This window comes from Geotrypetes seraphini, chromosome 2 (assembly GCF_902459505.1).
Source record: "Geotrypetes seraphini chromosome 2, aGeoSer1.1, whole genome shotgun sequence".
Lineage (NCBI taxonomy): Eukaryota > Metazoa > Chordata > Amphibia > Gymnophiona > Dermophiidae > Geotrypetes > Geotrypetes seraphini.
In genome coordinates this window covers 204,892,449-204,912,069 of record NC_047085.1, presented here as the reverse complement: position 1 = coordinate 204,912,069, position 19,621 = coordinate 204,892,449, and positions in this window count along the sequence as shown.

The window sequence follows — 19,621 nt, the reverse complement described above, 5'->3', positions numbered from 1 at the left end:
GTGTTGGGGGACTTGTTGTTCTTTCCACATGATTGTATCTTTTTGCTGTGTTATTTTCACTTCAATAAAAATTGCTTTACACTAAAACACAGCAGGAAAGAACCCCCTTCGCTGTCTATCAACTGCTTTCCCCCAGTACCTCTTTTACCACCCACAGACCTCAGGGAATTATGTACCAAAGAAAATCAAAACAATGCATGGCAAATAATACAAATAGTAGTTACAGTACCTTTAACACTTGGCTCTTAATCAGCCCTAGCTCCCCAGTTCAGCATCTTCCTGATGGCTATGTGAACAGTGAGCAGAACTGTAACAGAATTCTGAGGTTACTGTCAACAAATGTTTTTGCTAGTTTGCCAAATGGCCACCAGGCACCGGCTAGCAGACCTTGAAGTTTGCTGTTGAGTTACCAAACATTACGTATAGCTGAATGTATTAGCTGCACCTAATAGAGAAGCAGGTTTGAAATCTCACTGATGCTCCTTGAGATATTAACTTGAATCACTTAACCCTCTATTGCCTCACTCAGATGTAAAACTTAATTGCAAGCCCTCCAGGGTCAAGAAAAAACCTACTGTACCTGAATATAACTTGCCTTCAGCTAGCACTGAGAAAGATGTTGTCTAAGTCCAAATCCAAAATCCAGTCCCATACTGTGAAGTAATACAAAACACTACAAATGTAATTTAGGACATGCAGAGAAATTCTACCATACCATAATAGCAGAAACTTTCACAAGTCAAACAACAAGGTCCTACCTAGGAAAAGTTAGTTAGGTGCCATCAACTAATGTTTGAGTCCGAACAACTTGATGAATTACAGATCTGTGCTAGTCCGGTAAGGTCCTCCAGCTTCATCTCCATGGTTGTTTTCAACATATCCAGACATTTGATTGTAGGTCACCCTCTTTGCCTGGTTCCTTCGATCTTCCCAAACATAATGTTCTTCTCCAGTGATCTTTCTCTTCTGACAGTGTAACTTCATCATTTGGGCTTCAAGTGACATAACCAGTTTGATCTCTTCCAGATTTGATTTGTTAATTCTTCCAGCGGTCCACGGCACTCATAAAATCCTTCTCCAGCACCAAAGCTCAACTGAGTCAATCTTCTTTCTGTCTTGTTTCTGTAGTGTCCAGCTTTCATATCCTATAACTGACCACTGAGAAAATGAGTGCATAGACAAGTCTGGTCTTCGTTTGGAGTGTTATTTCCTTACCTTTGAATACTTTGTCAAGAGCCTTCATTGAAAAAAGACCCAGTGCTATTCTGCAGAGTATTTCTTCCCTGCTAGTTGCTTCTTTGTTTATGAAAAAGCCCACTTTCAAGTTCAAAATCTTCCTCATTTTCCATGTTCAGGATCTTCGTCTTATTTATTTTCAGTTCTAATCCCATGTTGTGACTTTCGGCTTTGACTTTTCTTAGTAGATAAGGGAAAGACAGCACTATAAATACTTCAGTGGGCACTAGAACACTAATAAATCTACTGTAAAACTAAACAAGTCAGATTACTACAGATAGATTCTGTAGTCAATGCAAACAGAAAACCATGTCTTTTCGTACATGTAAGACACAGACCCTTACCAGTATAAAATAAGCAACCACAAACTAAAACTAGAAATAAAAATTAAACTGAGCCTCAAGAAGCCAGCCTCTGTATTCAGTGCAAAACCAGAAAAAGAGAAAGTGATCCATGTCCCCAGTACTGTACAAAATATAAAGATAGCAGTCACAAAATTTTAAAACTGGCATGTTTCAGAGGAGGAGGTTGGCAGGGAAATGAATGAGCAGAGGATAGTGATTATAGTGGGCAAAAATATAATAATGTAGAATAGACTGAAGATGGAAGTGAACAGAAGAGTGGGTGAGAGAAGATGGAAATTTGATAGGTAGCTGAAAATTTATGAAATTTTAGTGGACTTAGGTAGAAAATATAATACATTACAATATAAAAAATTATATTCCGCTTCATTGTTAAAAGACAGTGAGGATTACAATAAAGTTAAATAGAAGGAAGCAATCCTCCCTGATTTGCTAATATTAATAAACAATCAAACAGTGGAGATGTCCAAAAAGACACAGGTGTACTGGTTTATTTTTTAAAAACTCTGCTTTATTAATTCAATGACTCAACACTATGTGTTTCGGCTCAAATAGCCTGCATCAGGAGTCTACAACTCATTGACACACAAGTAAAATAATGTTAAAAGCCATAAATATAACTACATCCACATATATAATGATAAAAAAAACATTTAAAAACAACAAAAATAATATACATCTAAGTTAAAACGGAATGAGTAAAAGAGCAACTAATATTAGAGCCTGGACCAAAATGATACATAGAACAAAAAGGCATTTCAATTGCATATTTACGTTAATAAAACATTCATATCCATGTAAACATGTAATTGAAATGCCTTTTTTTCGATGTACAGTTACTTTTTAGCAAATATTTATGGTATTATTTTGAGCTGTTGATCAATAACAAAGCAATGTAAATGTGTATTGATTTAGGGTTTCGGTCCAGGTTCTTTTACTCATTTTGTTTTAACTTAGACATATGTGTTGAGTCATTGAATGAAATAAACTAGCACACCTGTGTCTTTTTGGACATCTCCACTGTTCGATTGTTTGCTACTGACGTGTGAAGGTGATTCTCCTGTTATCTACGTCTTACATACATTAATTCCATAAACATCTTAAGTAATGCCTAATAATACAGTCTCAGCACATAAAATAACATCTTAGAGAGATATGTTTTCAATAATTTATGAAATGTTATATAAGAAGGTTCTATTCTCAGAGCCACTTGGAGAGCATTCCAGAGTTTTATAGTTTGATATGAGATTGATACCACCAGATATCGCTTGAAGTGAAATTTTCAAGCAGATGGAAATAAAAGTTGCAAATATTTTGAGAGACAATTACTCTTTGACAATGTAAAGCAGGCAAATAAGATGGCACCATCCTATGAAGGATTCGGAAGACAGTTGTGTGTTAGGCGCCATTAGCTTGTGTTCGTGTTCTAGTGACGATGAATTACAGATCTAAAAAGAAATCGTTTTTGTGCTAGTCTGGTAAGGTCCTCCAGCATCATCCTCATGGTTGTTATCAATGTGTCTAGCCATCTGATTGCAGGTCACCTTCTTCACCTAGTTCCTTCAATCTTCCCAAAGATAATGTCCTTCTCCAATGATCTCTCTCTTCTGACGGTGTGACTAAAATAAGACAGTTGTAACTTCATCATTTTAGCTTCTAGTGACATGGCCAGTTTGATCTCTTCTAGAATCCATTTGTTAGTTCTTCTGGCAGTCCACGGCACATATAAAACCCTTTTCCAGCACCAAAGCTCATATGAGTCAATCTTTTTTCTGTTTTGTTTCCATAGTGTTCAGCTTTCGCATCTGTAATTGACCACTGAGAAAATGAGTGCATGGACAAGTCTGATCTTTGTTTGGAGTGTTATTTTCTTGCCTTTGAATACTTTGTCGAGAGCCTTCACTGAAGAGTGACCAAGTGCTATTCTGTGGAGTATTTCTTCCTTGCTAGTTGCTTCTTTGTTTACAAAAGAGCCCAGGAGATTGAAATCCTTTACAACATCTATTCTATCACCTTGGCTTCAAGCAGAAAATCATCATATTTTCCACGTTCATGATCTTTGTCTTATGTTCAGTTCTAATCCCATGTTATGACTTTCGGCTTTGACTTTTCTCAGTAGATAAAGCATGTTTTCTTTGCTTCTAGTTATGAGCGTTGTATCATCTGCATAACTCAGAATGTTTATATTTTGGCCACCAACTTCAAAACTGGAGCTCTCTTCTTCCAAATTTGCTTTTCTGATGATGGCTTTTTCATAAAGGTTGAACAAGTAAGGTGACAAGATGCATCCTTGCCAGACAACATGTTTTATTGGAAATCAATCAGTGTTGCTATATTCAGTTCTCATTCCATGAAGGATTTGGAAGACAGTTGTACACATCTTAAATTTACATTGAGCACGAATTAGTAGCCAATGAAGTTCTGTCAGATAAGGGGTAACCCTATCACATCTCTTAACTCCAAAAATAAATTTAGCTGCCATATTCTGCAGTAATTTAAGGCGATATAAACACCCTTCAGAACAACCAACATATAAAAAATTGCAATAATCAAGGAAGGACACTATAATTGCTTATATCAAGCGTGTCAAATGTTCAGTAGAAAAATAGTACCTAATTCATCTCAAATTTTAATATGTTAGAGGCAGTTGTATTGAGGGAATGGAACAAGACAGGAGAAAGAAGAAATGACCAATGTACATAGTCTATTATTAAGACACTAGTATTTTAGCCCTTTACATTAACGGGTGCTAGCTGCCTGTCTTTCTTTCCACCCCACTTCCCTGTGCAGCAGCCACAGCAGCATTCCCTCCCCCTCCATGTCCCTGTGCAGCAGAATTTTCCCCCACCCTACTTCCCTGTACAGCAGCATTTTGATCTCCCCCCACTTCCCTGTGCAGCAGCCACAGCAGCAGCATTCCCTCCCCTCACACCACTTCCCTGTTCAGCAGTAGCATTTCCCTTACCCCCCCCTTCCCTTCCCGCAGTCTTGCCCCCCACACACACACACTACCCTGTGCAGCAGCATTTTCTGGCCTTCCCTGTGCAGAAGCAGCATTTCCCCACCACACACACACTTCCCTGTGCAGCATCAGCATTTCCCCCCCCACACACACACTTCCCTGTGCAGCAACAGCATATCCCACCCTTCCCTGTGCAGCAGCAGCATTTCCCTGCCTTCCCTGTGCAGAAGCAGCATTTCCCCACCATTCAAAGCAAAAGTTCGCACTCCGAATGTGTGCACATGCAAAATTTGTTATGGCGACCGTGGAATGTGCCTGCTATTACCCGGATGGGAGGTGTTTAAAGAAAGTGGCTGAAAGCTTAATTATTGATCGTTTTATGCTCCTGAGGAAAGGAGAAGTAAAAGCAGGAGTTTTAGCGTGTTAAGCTGAAAATGAAGAGGTGGTGGCGTCGGGGACTGTTGGTGGTGTCGGGGGCTGGTGTGGGCGGGTTCTATCGCCCCATTGAGAAAGTATCCTTGCAGCAGTTTATTTTTTGTAAAGTGTAAAGTTGCCGCCGCGGCTCCTTGCCCGATCCCCGCCTGCATCGACACGGGGGAAGCCTCTGCTTGCCCTGGATCGGTAGTATGGAATGTTGCTACTCTTTGGGTTTTGGCCAGGTACTAGCGACCTGGATTGGCCAATGTGAGAATGGGCTACTGGGCATGATGGACCATTGGTCTGACCCAGTAAGGCTATTCTTATGTTCTTACAGCAAACACTTGAAGAAGAATTTGCAAAAGACAGGAAAGCAGAGGACAAAAGAGAAACTGGAAACAACTTGATGGAAAAATAAATCTCCAGACAACAAAGGTTAAAAAAAGGAATTTATTGAGTGAAATACACTAGATTTGGGAAATGTATATAGCAGATATCTTTGTATTGTGTTCAACTGGAAAGGAAATGCATGTCAAAGACTTTAGTGCAGGAAGAGGCGGTCGGAGCATACTATGAGTGATTTCCTTTCACTCGCCGGTGCTCCAGCTGCTCTCTCCTGCCTCTCTGGCTGCCCTCTCCTATCTCCCCTGCTGAAAACCATATTCGCGGTTTTTCAAGATTCGGGAGGGTTCCTGGAATGGAACCCCCCCGCAAAAATCAGGGAAGTACTGTATACGAGTAGGCCTATAGAGACAATCAGAGAAGGTGGAGAGGGTGGAGAAGGTTAGAGCAGCTGCCTCAGCACCCTGAGGTTGTGAATTCAATTCCCACTGCAGCTCCTTTTGGGCAAATCACTTAACACTTCATTTCCTCAGGTACAAAATAAGTGCCTGTCTAAAATATGCAAACCACTTAGATTGTAACCACACAGAAAAAAGCAGTATATCAATTCCCATCCCCTTTAGCCTATGTATCCCTAATAACCAATCAAGCCAGATTGCATTCTCATATCATCAGGCTAAGACTAGGAGCAGTGGAAAAGACTGCATCTCATTTCTTTTACAAAAGGAGCCACCTGGAAGGTAAATATGTGACTAGAGAATGACACAAGGATGGGGATAAACTGTGTCTAGGACCAGATTAACGAATAGGCCCAGTAGGCACGTGCCTAGGGCCCAAAATGGTCAAGGGCACCCGATGAAGGAGGGTATTTATTTTTTCAAACGGCGATGGGCCCCACCACAACATCGATCGGCAATGCAGGCCCCCCCCCAATCGATGAACCGATCAGCAACAGACCCCCCCCACCCCTCCCCCATCGACGGAAAATAAGATGAACAAGGAACGCAGGTAAGAAAGGCAACAGCAACTGTTATTTTCCAAGTGGTGCTGCTTGCCCAAAGCTTCCCTCTGACGCAGCTTCCTTTTTCCGCCGGGGCACATCAGAGGGAAGCTTTGGGCAAGCAGCACCACTTGGAAAATAACAGTTGCTGTTGCCTTTCTTACCCGCGTGCCTTGCTTACCTTACTTTCCATCGATGGGGGAGGGGAAGGGGGTCTATTGCCAATTGGTCCATTGATGGGGGGGCTGCATTGCCGATTGGGGGGACCGCATTGACGATCGATGCTGAGGGGGCCTCGCCGTTTAAAAAAAAAAATCAGAGTGAAAGGTCAATAATGAGATGGGCCTAGGGTGGAGGGAGAGAGAGAAGGGGGCAGAGCAGGGCAGATGATGGATGTGGGAAGAAAGGGGCAGGGTTGGGCAGATGATGGAAGTGGGGAGAAGGGAGACAGAAGGAGCAGGGCGGGGCAGATGATGGAAGTAGGGAGAACTTGTGCCCAGCCCTCACCTCCTCACCACTGCTGCTGCTTTCCCACATGCTGGATGGGGGGAAGAAGATAGTTAGTGAGATAGTGGAGGGGTGAAGGAAAGGGGTCGCAAGCTGTGAGTAAAAACAATGAAAAGAGGAAAATTGAGGGCTGAATAATAAGAAAGAATTTAATTTAGACAGAGGCAGAAAATATAGAAGGAAGACCAGAGAAGAAAAGGGAAGGGAAGAGAGAGGAGAGATATGCCAAAGATATCAGATCTGAGTGGAGGAAATGAGAAGAGAGAGAGATGCTAAAAACCACAGGGGAGGAGGGATGGAAGGAGAATGATGCCAGACCATGAGAGGAACAGAGGGAAGATGATGGATGCCAGACCAAGGGGGGGAGGGGGGCAGGAGGAGAGATGGCAGAGGGAGGCAGACATTTTCTGAAATGGGCAGACAGTGGATGGAAGAGAATGACAAGAAGATGAGGAAAGCAGAAACCACATGACAAAGGTAGAAAAAAAATTCTATTTTTTATTTTTTTGCTTTAGGTAGCTGTCTTGATAAATGTTTAGAAATAGTGATCCTTTTATTGGACTAATTTTTATACATGTTTGATTCCTCAGGTCAGGACAGGATACTGTAACAGCAGTATACTTTACTGACCTAAGGAAAGAGGTTTTGACCTCTCAAAAGCTAATTTAAAAATGTATTAGTCCAATAAAATGGTATTATCTTATTTTCCATTTTTTGTTTTATTTTTATTTGTTAATTTGTAAAGTGATTTATTAGTTCTCTTTTTTCAAATTTTCATTTGCTATCTTTATATTTTGTTCAGTATTGGGGAATATGTACCACTGTTTCTTCACCCCCTAAACTGTACTGTACATCGGTTTGTAGCAAAAGCCAGCATGCTGAATGCACTACTCTGATGGTCATAGAATTCTTATGATCCTCAGAACAGCGCAGAACATTCAGCCCGCCAGCTAGCGCTAAAAACCTCTTCTCTGCTTTTCTAAAAAAAATAAAAAAGGGGGGGTAGTTAGTGATTACTTATTCAATACTGGGTGAGGGTGGTTCTGTGTCCTGTGTATATGAAAGACATGGTTTTCTGATAGCGTTGACCAACCTTGTTTGGCAAAATACAACAGGCATGGTTCCTGGGAGCACCTTGAAAAATAAACCTGATTTGAATCTCCTTATTGTCTGCCGATCTTCTTTTGTTCAACGTTGGATTGTTTGGTGGACCACTTGCCTTGTTGTTTTGTTACAAATTAACATACATGGAGTGGAACGTACCAGAGGAGTTACAGATTTGGTTGTTTGTACATATGGGTTAAAGTTGGATGACATAGAGTGAGGCAGTTGAGAGGAGTTGCAAACTTTGTTATTAATATAGACTTATGTTTCAGATAGTATTACAAAAAGAGAGGCAAAAATGTCAATAAGGACTCTATGAGTGGGTCTATCAGCCAATCACTTCTAGCAAACCAAAACACACTAATAATAAATGTCAATTTAGAGATAGGGACGCTCTCAGTGTGAGGTTATTAGCGACGGGAGAACAAACTCCAGCGCTTCCACTTACAAAGGCGAAGGTGAATCACCCCGCCTGCACACCATCATCGGGCGTCCCTAGTGTGCAAAATCAATAGTGCAGAATTAATATAATAAATAAGTCACAAACTGTGAACAAGTGAGAGAGTGAACAAACTGAAAACCCACTCATAGAGTCCTCCCCAGCCTGATCCCCAAGATGTAAAATGAAACCACAGCCAACTTAGCTTTTAAAACGAGCCAAATGAAGTCAATGAAAATTGCAGGAGACCAGAATAGTCATTGGATCATCCGGTTTCGGGTGGAACCCTTCATCAGGATCATATGGCTGGAGCAGAACCGGCTGGGAGGGAAGCAGGAGAGCTTCCCTCCCAGCCGGTTCTGCTCCAGCCATATGATCCTGATGAAGGGTTCCTCCCGAAACCGGTTGATCCAATGACTATTCTGGTCTCCTGCAATTTTCATTGACTTCATTTGGCTCGTTTTAAAAGCTAAGTTGGCTGTGGTTTCATTTTACATCTTGGGGATCCGGCTGGGGAGAACTCTATGAGTGGGTTTTCAGTTTGTTCACTCTCTCACTTGTTCACAGTTTGTGACTTATTTATTATATTAATTCTGCACTATTGATTTTGCACACTAGGGACGCCCGATGATGGTGTGCAGGCGGGGTGATTCACCTTCGCCTTTGTAAGTGGAAGCGCTGGAGTTTGTTCTCCCGTCGCTAATAACCTCACACTGAGAGCGTCCCTATCTCTAAATTGACATTTATTATTAGTGTGGTTTGGTTTGCTAGAAGTGATTGGCTGATAGACCCACTCATAGAGTCCTTATTGACATTTTTGCCTCTCTTTTTGTATCTTTTTAAGCACCTTTTGGCAAACGTTGAGGAGTTTATAGTATCAGATAGTATTACTGCATTTGAACACTTTTATATACGTATGGAAAGGGTTCTGAGTTAAAGTCCTGGGCAAGTATTTGGGAAGGGAAGGAAGGGGGATTTGTTCAGAGATGTTTTGGGATTGCATAGAACTAAAACTGTACACTGGCACTGGTATGGTAATCTTTGTTGATTGTTTTGAATTTTATAATAAAAGAAAAAAAGAAATACAAGTGGAAATTAAGAAGTAAATAAAAAAACAGGTAAATAAATGGGGCAGGGCAGGGCGTGGGTTGGGCATGGGCAGGGTACAGCTAGGGGCCCAGTGTACTTGTGTGCCTAGAGGCCCTCAAAGAATTAATCCTGCCTTGACTGTGTCCCCGTGTCATTCTCTAAAAGCTTGAGACTAGTCTTAAACAGGCTGTTCCAACAAGATGGAACAACATTCATAAAATGCTAGTATCAATATATAAAAACACAACACATCTTAGACAATTGGCAATTGAATTCAATGATTTATAAAACTACATATGCTGCTTTTGGATTTAAATAAACTACTGTTAAATTACATCATTTGTGTCTTGCCTGCTGCTAATCAGACTCCTACCACCTACAACTTTCTTCCATCATGTGCCTAGTTGCTCAAGCATCTTCCTGCAACAGATTTACCATCATTGCTGGCATCATTGACTACTTCCAACATTTAATAGACACTTATTTTTCTGTTCATCCACTACATAGTATTGGTTCTCTTCTATGCCCATGTCGGAAAGACAATCCAATTATTTCTCCAGATAACGTGAAAACAAAGGCAACTGAATCTTTGGGAAGGTTGTACCAAAACCAGATCAAAAGGCTCAGTTTGTGATTTACACGCAACAGTTGTCCAAAATATTGTCCCTTTTTATACTTTAATAGAAAGATTTAAATATAAAATCATAAGTATTCAAGGCTTGTGCAGATGAGGACAGAGTTTACAGGGATGAGGTGGGAATGGGGCAGGGCAGGAACGGAGACAGAACAAACTTTGTCTCCGTGTCATTCTCTATGGTGACACTTATTTATTAAACTGTGTTGTTTAATGTAGGCATTAACACATGCTAATGCATGGTAAAAATTGTTGCATGTGAAACCCCAAATTAAAACGCTAATACAGAATTTTCTAAATGGGTGGGAAAGGTGGCACAGAGGTAAACATGTTTTCCATTAAAACACGGGGAGGGGCATAATTTTAAAAAACGTCTAAGTCCCCTTTTGGTTTAGGCCCTGAACGTTGAAAATAGAAGCAGGAAAATGTCCATTCTAAAAAAAAAAACATCCAAAAGGAGGTTTTTTTGATAATGGCCTGCCTCTACGTTCAGCTGTTTAAACGCCCAGCCACCACTACGTCTACACTTACAACAGAATAATGAACCCAAAAAAAGCCTAAGTCCTAAACGCCTAAAACCAGACCTTTTAAGCGAAGGAGGAGCCAGTCCTTCACCTAAAAGCTGGATTCTGTAACCAGTGTCTATCAAAAAGAACACTGGTTACAAAATCCAAAGCCCCCTCCCCCTCAGCAAGGATCGTGGCAGGAGAGATGGCTCATCTCCCCTGCTGCGATAACAATCTCGATGTGCTGCCAACTGTGGCACTTCGGATCGCCAATCTCTCCAGCTGCGATCGCCCCCTCGACACGACCGGGGCAGGAGGGAGCCCAAGCCCTCCTGCCTAAACAACCCCCACCCACCCCGCCACCACCGGGGCAGGAGGGAGCCCAAACCCTCCTGCCCGAACAACCCCCACCCTCCCCACACGACTGGGGCAGGAGGGTGCCAAGCTCTCCTGCTTGAACACCCCCCCATCCCCGACACAATCAGGGCAGGAGGGAGCTCAAGCCCTCCTGCCTCTGCGACCCTTCATCCCCCACCCCCACTAAAATACAGGCAGGAGGGAATCCCAGGCCCTCTTGCCCCAATTCAGTCCCCTACCTCCAGCCCCCCGCACCCCAATCAACCCCACCCGAACATCCCCCTGGTTGTGTCGGGGGGGCGATCAGAGCAGGAGAGATTGACTATCTCTCCTGCCGCGATCCTCACCCCGAAGTACCGCGGTTCGGGGGGGGGGGGCAATCGCTATCATGGCAGGAGAGATGAGCCATCTCTCCTGCTGCGATTGTTACTGGGGTTGGTAAGCAGGTTGCCAGGGCCACTGAGCTGATCGCAGCAGCCGCGATCAGCTCAGTGGCCCCTTTTTTAGCACTTATACCTTTTTTAACTTGGTCTGTCAAAACGTATAAGTGCCGTCTAGGCAAGCTATCAAAAGGTTTGGTTATACCTGCTGTACGACTAAGTGAAGGTCGGCCTATCTCCCGCCCTTTCCCCTCCTCTAAAAATGCCTCTTTTTGCTCTATGCAGGGGAAAGGCCTAAGCTGGTTTTAGTTACGTCTAAAACCAGCTTTGGTTATGGGTACTTGGACAATCAGGCTTTTTGATCTTCCAAGTACCCATTTAGGCCACTTTTTAGACGTTTTTTTTGTTTTGATTATGAGCCCCATAAGCTGTAAAGCAGACTGAGACTGTAGAGATTATAATTAGTTAACTACTTTCATGGTAACAGCTGTTCTGATAACATGCAATAATGTAGTCAGTAGCTGACTTTTCCTAATGCTAGACACAGATCCTTTTCCTGAAAACATTATTGGGAAGGTTTTATATCTAACAAGCATTGATTTTAATAACACAACTTTACTGTGCTTAGTAAGTAGGCCCCTTCAAGATAAAGGGAAGCCAGCTTAGACTAGATGAGTGACTTAAAGAACCACATTCACCAAGATAACTGGCTTCTCTTTCCCTCCCCTAGGACAACAGAACTTAGATCAATTGACGCCTTTGGCAGAAGAACATAACGATAGCCTTACTAAGTCAGACCAATGGTCCATCTAACCCCGTATCCCGTCTTCATGGTGACCAGTCCAGGTCACAAGTACTTGGCATAAACCCAAATAGTAGCAGCATTCCATGCTACTGATCCAGGGAAGCAGTAGCTTCCCCCATGTCTGTCTCAATAGCAGACAATGGACTTTTCCTCCAGGAACTTGTCCAAACCTTTTTTAAAACCAGCTACGTTAACCGCTCATACCACATCCTCTGACAATGCATTCCAGAGCTTACCTATTCGCTCAGTGAAAAAAAATATTTCCTCCTATTGGTTTTAAAAGCATTTCCTTGTAACTTAATCGAGTATCCTCTAGTCTTTGTAATTTTTGATGGAGTAAAAAAAAAAAAAAAATCGATCCACTTGTATTTGTTCAACACCACTCAGGATTTTGTAGACTTCAATCACATCTCTCCTCAGTCATCTCTTTTTCAAGCTGAAAAGCCCTAGCCTCTTTAGTCTTTCCTCATATGAGAGGAGTTCCATCCCCTTTATCGTCTTGGTCACTTTTCTTTTAACCTTTTCTAGGTCCGTTATATCTTTTTTGAATGCTATACTCAAGTTGAAGTCATACCATGGAGCGATACAGAAGCATTATAACATTCTTAGTCTTGTTTATCATCCCTTTTCTAATAATTCCTAGCATCTTGTTTGCTTTTTTGGCTGCTGCCACACATTGGGCAGATGGTTTTAGCATATTGTCTACAATGACACCTAGATCTTTTTCTTGGGTGCTGAGCTGACCCCTAAGGTGGACCCTAGCATCTGGTAACTATGATTTGGGTTATTCTGCCCAATGTGCATCATTTTGCATTTGTCTACATTAACTTTCATCTGATGCGATAGTGATGGTGGCAGATAATTTAGTACTGCAGTGGTTGTCTTCAGCCAGGCCTGTTTAGCTAGAGTTAGGAGGAACACATGAAGGCCCTGAATCTATTAAAACAACACCTACCATTAGGAACCTAAATTGGTGTGCCTAGCTGATCTTGGTGCCTAACTTAATTTTTTAATTGCTTCAACGGGTGCTGTTAAAGCAGTTTTTTTTTTTTTTTTTAAATTAATTTTTGGGTAAGTGCCAAACTCAGTAGGTGCCATGTAGGCATCTACACCGAGGCACCTACTAGCGCCTACCAATGTCTACCTGAAAAGCAGGCATGTTAAGGGTGGAGTTTAGGAGCAGATTGCCTTAGGTGTACCAAAGAGACCAAAACCCTCCAAACACTTCCTGGTCATGCCCTCCAACTGCTAACTGAAAGACGATGATCCTACTCACATTTCTTACCAAACTACTGCAACCAACTACCCCCCACAGATAAGATCTACCGGAGGGATCCTAAACTTTAGGAAAGCAATTAAAAACATACCTCTTTACCTAATCACTTGCCCACTCGGTAGGTTTTCTAGGACAAACTCACTGTAATGTAAGCATGACAAATCGTAACCTCGCTGACTGTATCTTATGTATGTCAACCATGACAAATGGTAAACCGTCTGATTGTATATTATGTATGTTAGCCTGTAACCTGTTCTGAGCTCGTTGGCGGGAACGGGATAGAAAACGAATTAAATAAATAAATAGGTGCCAGAAAATTAGGCCAAGAAAACCCTGGCCTAATATACCAGTGCCTAATATTATGACACCCACTGGCGCCTAAGTTGAGTTAGGCACCACCAAGTACGAGGAAAAGGAAGTGGCGGACAGATTAAACACGTTCTTCTCGTCGGTCTTCACAAAAGAGGACACATCCAATGTTCCGGAACCGGAAAAATTCTTCAAGGGGGACAAAGAGGAAAAATTATCGTGCATGGAGGTAAGCCTCGAAGACGTACTCAAACAGATAGATAGGCTAAAAACTGACAAATCGCCAGGCCCGGACGGAATTCACCCAAGAATACTAAGAGAACTTAGAAACGAAATAGCGGAGTTACTGCAACAGATTTGTAACCTATCCCTGAAAACAGGGGTAATACCGGAAGACTGGAGGATAGCAAATGTTACACCTATCTTCAAGAAAGGAACCAGAGGCGACCCGGGGAATTATAGACCGGTCAGCTTGACCTCAGTTCCGGGGAAGATGGCCGAATCATTGATCAAGAACAGTATCAGTGAGCACATAGAAAAAAATAAGCTGATGAGAACAAGCCAGCATGGTTTCTGTACTGGAAGATCCTGCCAAACAAACCTACTGCACTTCTTCGAGGGGATAAGCGGACATTTGGACAAAGGTGACCCCATAGATATAGTATACCTAGACTTCCAGAAAGCCTTCGACAAGGTACCTCATGAGCGCCTTCTACGGAAACTGTGGAACCACGGGGTGGAAGGGGACATACACAGATGGATCAAAAACTGGTTGGCAAACAGGAAACAGAGGGTAGGAGTAAAGGGACACTATTCTGACTGGAAAGGGGTCACAAGTGGCGTCCCACAAGGGTCAGTGCTGGGACCGCTGCTATTCAATATATTTATTAATGACTTGGAAACAGGGACAAAGTGCGAAGTTATAAAATTTGCGGATGACACAAAGCTCTCCAGTAAGGTTAGATCTGTAGAGGAATGTAAAAAACTCCAAAGGGATCTGGACAAACTGAGTGAGTGGGCAGATAAATGGCAGATGAGTTTTAATGTGGAGAAATGTAAAGTTATGCACATAGGGAAAGGGAACCTGATGTACGACTACATGATGGGGGGGATGACATTGGGAAAGGGCAACCTAGAAAAGGACTTGGGGGTTTTGGTGGATAAAACAATGAAACCGGCAGCACAATGCGCAGCGGCCTCAAAAAAGGCGAACAGAATATTGGGCATTATCAAAAAAGGTATCACTACCAGAACCAAGGAAGTTATCCTCCCGCTGTACAGGGCAATGGTGCGACCGCATCTGGAGTACTGCGTCCAGTACTGGTCGCCGTACCTAAAGAAAGATATGGCGATACTCGAGAGGGTCCAGAGAAGAGCGACAAAAATGATAAAGGGCATGGAAAACCTCTCGTATGCTGAGAGGCTGGAGAAGTTGGGGCTCTTTTCCCTAGAAAAGAGGAGACTTAGAGGGGATATGATAGAAACTTATAAGATCATGAAGGGTATAGTGAAGGTAGAGAGAGACAGATTTTTCAGACTGGCGGGAGCAACAAGAACTAGAGGACACTCAAAAAAATTGAAGGGAGATAGTTTTAGAACAAATGCTAGGAAGTTCTTCTTTACCCAGAGGGTGGTGGACACCTGGAATGCGCTTCCAGAGGGGGTGGTTGAGCAGAGTACGGTTTTAGGTTTCAAAAAGGGATTGGACGAATTCCTGAGGGGTAAGGGAATCCAGGGGTACAATTAGAGGGTTACTATACAAGACAAAATGCTCTTGAGTAATAGATCACTACAGGTCATTGACCTGGGGGGCCGCCGCGGGAGCGGACTGCTGGGCGTGATGGACCTACGGTCTGACTCGGCAGAGGCCATGCTTATGTGCTTATGTGCTTATGATTGACAACTGCGCTGAGCAGCGCCTAGGTGCTCAGTGCCATTTATAGAATCAGGGCAGAAGGCTCAGTGAGAAACCCGTATCAGCAATCAGGTGGCTTCTGCCAATGAAGCATTCAGTTCTGCAAGCAAGGGCCAACAAAGGAAGACAGCTGTCAAGATGGCTACATTGTCATTTGTGTCCTCAGCAGAACTTGGGCTTTCGTTTGCAGCAGCCTCAAAGAAAGCAAACCGAATGTTGGGTATTATTAAGAAGAGTATTACAACAAGGACGAAGGAAGTTATCATGCCGCTGTATCGCGCGATGGTGCGCCCGTATCTGGAGTACTGTGACCAACATTGGTCACCATACCTCAAGAAGGACATGGCAATACTTGAGAAGAGCGACGAAAATGATAAAAGGTATGGAAAACCTTTCGTACGCAGACAGGTTAGAAAGGCTGGGGCTCTTCTCCCTGGAAAAGCCGAGACTCAGAGGAGACATAATAGAGACCTTCAAAATCATGAAGGGCTTAGAGAAGGTAGAAAGGGACAGATTCTTCAGCCTACTGGGAACCACAAGAACAAGGGGGCACTCGGAGAAATTGAAAGGGGACAGGTTTAGAACAAATGCTAGGAAATTCTTTTTCACTCAGAGGGTGGTGGGCACCTGGAATGCGCTTCCGGAGGTTGTAATAGGACAGAGTACACTACCGGGTTTCAAAGAAGGATTGGATAAATTCCTGAAGGATACGGGGATTGAGGGATATAGATAGAGGTAGAGATAGGTTATGATAGGGTATAGATAGAAGGACAAGGGGGATTATCACCTTACAGGTCATGGACCTGATGGGCCGCCACGGGAGCGGACTGCTGGGTGCGATGGACCTCTGGTCTGACCCAGCGGAGGCAACTTCTTATGTTCTTATAGGCCTTCCAAGTATCAATCAAGAAGACAGTGACCTCAGGTAGCAAAAAGGTAGGAAAAGTGAACAGAAGCAGTTAACAGAAGTCTCTGACTGTAAGCCTGCTCCTATCGGCACAAGAAACTGAAGTAGCTACAGCGCTGCCAACCTTGCCCGAGTGTTACTACAGAATGATGATTCAGTCCTGGGTTTCTTTGCAATTTATATTTGTGTTTGAGGTGCACAAAACACACCCACAGACATACACACCACTAAAACTTTATGATTACAAGGGGTGCAACACAAGGACAGATTGCATAAGATTCCAGCATGGTGAATGCAGTGTGGCAAAGAAAGAGATTATAATACAGTGCCCCACCAAGAATCGACCCTGCTCAGCCGGACACCCCTCCCTAACCAGCAGGAACCCAACCGCGAAGCACAGGCAACCTCCGATACCAGCCCACCGACCACAGAACCTGCCCAGACCACTACAGTCACAGCCCAGCACTCCAACAAAGACTCAACCGTCTCAACCCAAAAAGGAACTCCTTCCCAGACAGATCCAACAGCATCGACGCCGGGTCTCGTGGATAGAACCCTGACACCCCCAATCCGGATACGTTTTACTGTTACAAAAAACTCTAATGTACAACCCTGCCGGACCTATACAGATCATAGCACCACTGTATTGAAACCACATTGTTTATCCTCGTTACATTGCTTAACCTTCAGGACAGCTTACAGGAATATACCAAATCGCCCTCTGACCCACCAATATAGAAACCCCAACTTCCGTTCTTTCCCCCTTACACTAATCCTGTCCTCAATCACAGGAAACACCCCAACGTCTCCAACCACAGCTGGGACGAGCCCCTCACAATGGCCAAGCCAAATACACAACAATGCGTAGCTCTACTTACACTCCTCTTGCTCTCTTCCAGGCTCTGCAACGCAGACAACTCCAATGCATCCCCCATTCCCATCCACATCACGCTGCACCGATCGGTAAAACCCAGAACCACTACATACACTCTCCACACCACACAAGACCACCCACACGCCCACTTGCCCAACAACCCCCCCCATCACTACAAACCGACCAAGTCCCACCCAAAAAAACTAAGAACCCTAAAAAAACTGGCGTACTCCCACTACTCCCCACCCAATCACACCAACCACCAGTCCCTGCAGGGCTTTTACCTGAATATCAGATCTATGAGGAATAAATCCACACTAATCAAAGACTGGCTAACTGAAAACAACCCCGACTTTGTCCTTCTCACAGAAACCTGGCTGCTTTCAGACAAAGACATCATTATTAAAGATTGTCTTCCACCAAAATTCAAGATACTCTCCCTAGCCAGAACATGGGGAAGAGGAGGAGGACTAGCAATAATCTTCCGAGACCATCTCAATGCTTCCGTTCTTAACACAACCTCTTCACCTAATTCCGAAATGCTAACCATCGCCCTAGCATCAACATCTCTGCCCTCCTCACTAACCATCACTCTATTTTACATACCCCCCAAAAAATGGACCACGACCAAAGACGACTTCGCTGAATTACTTCTTACCAATTCTCTAACAAGCCCATACAACCTACTGTGTGGGGACATCAACATACACCTCGAGCAAACTGACCAACCTGAAACCGCGGACTTCTGGTCACTGCTCTCACAACTAGGCTTTGACAAACACCCCCCGATCAAAACCCACCAAAGAGGACACCAGTTAGACCTGGTAACTCTATCCTCCAAGGAACAGACCAATCCCACTTTTTATTGGAAACAAGGCAACTGGTCAGACTCCCTTTGGTCCGATCACCGCCTATGCAGCTTCACCATTGGATGCCAACTTAAACCCCCTAAAAGCGAAAAAACAAGAACAGTCAAAACCCACAATACCAGAGGAAAGATTGACCCAATGGAATTCTGGTCCCACTTCGAAATCAACACCAATCCAATAGAAGATACGGAACAAATCATGACCTCCTGGATACAAGATAGTACCAATATACTAAACGAGATTGCCCCCAAAAAAACCCGCAGAATAAGAACCCCCAACCAAGAAGGCTGGTTCGATTCTGAACTGCTGCAATGCAAGAAGGACCTCAGAAAAGCCGAAAGATCATGGCAAAAAACCGGAACGCTAGAACACAGACTGGCATGGAGACAAAAATTAAAACAGTACAAAACCCTCACTAGTGAAAAAAGAAAAAAATTCTACTCCAACAAAATCGGTAATCCTAATACCAATAGCAATAACCTCTTCAGATTGGTCAATGATCTTTACAACATAGAAACCTACACAAACCTACACGAAGAAGCCACCTTAACCGCCAACACCCTGGCTGACTTCTTCAATACCAAGATCCAAAAAATAAGAACAACTCTACCAGCCAGCCCCAACCCCCTCGAGCTCTTCCCCATCCTCACAGACATGAATCCACCAAACCCAGACCCGGGAGCCAAAGTCGACCTTAGTTGGAAACAGTTCGCTATAACCGATTGGCAAACCTTCAATACTTACTATAATAAGTATACTCACTCCTATTGCCAGCTGGACACATGCCCACCAAAAATCATGAGAACGGCCCCCCCCCATTTTAAAGCAAAAATGATGACATGGGTTAATTACCTATTATCCAAAGGTAACTTCCCATCGGAGCAGGGTCAAATAATGATCACCCCAATTTTAAAAAATGAGAAAGAACCACCAAACTCCCCTTCTAATTATAGGCCGATCGCCAGTATCCCCCTATTTACCAAAATAGCGGAAGGGCTGGTAAAAGCGGAACTTTCCGCATACCTTGAAAAATTTAACATTCTAAGTGACAACCAATCAGGATTTCGGGCGGACCACAGCACTGAAACCATCATAGCCTCCCTTCTCGACCACCTCCTCACACTCTTCAGTCAAGGCTCAAGTGCCCTGATCATACAACTCGACCTGAGCAGTGCTTTTGACCTGGTCGACCACACCATTCTCCTGGAATGCCTAGCGCACATAGGCATCTCAGACCAGGTCCTCAATTGGTTTCAGGGGTTCCTACAAAATAGAACATACAAGGTACTCAAGAATAACTCTTTCTCATACTGCTGGGACAACACCTGCGG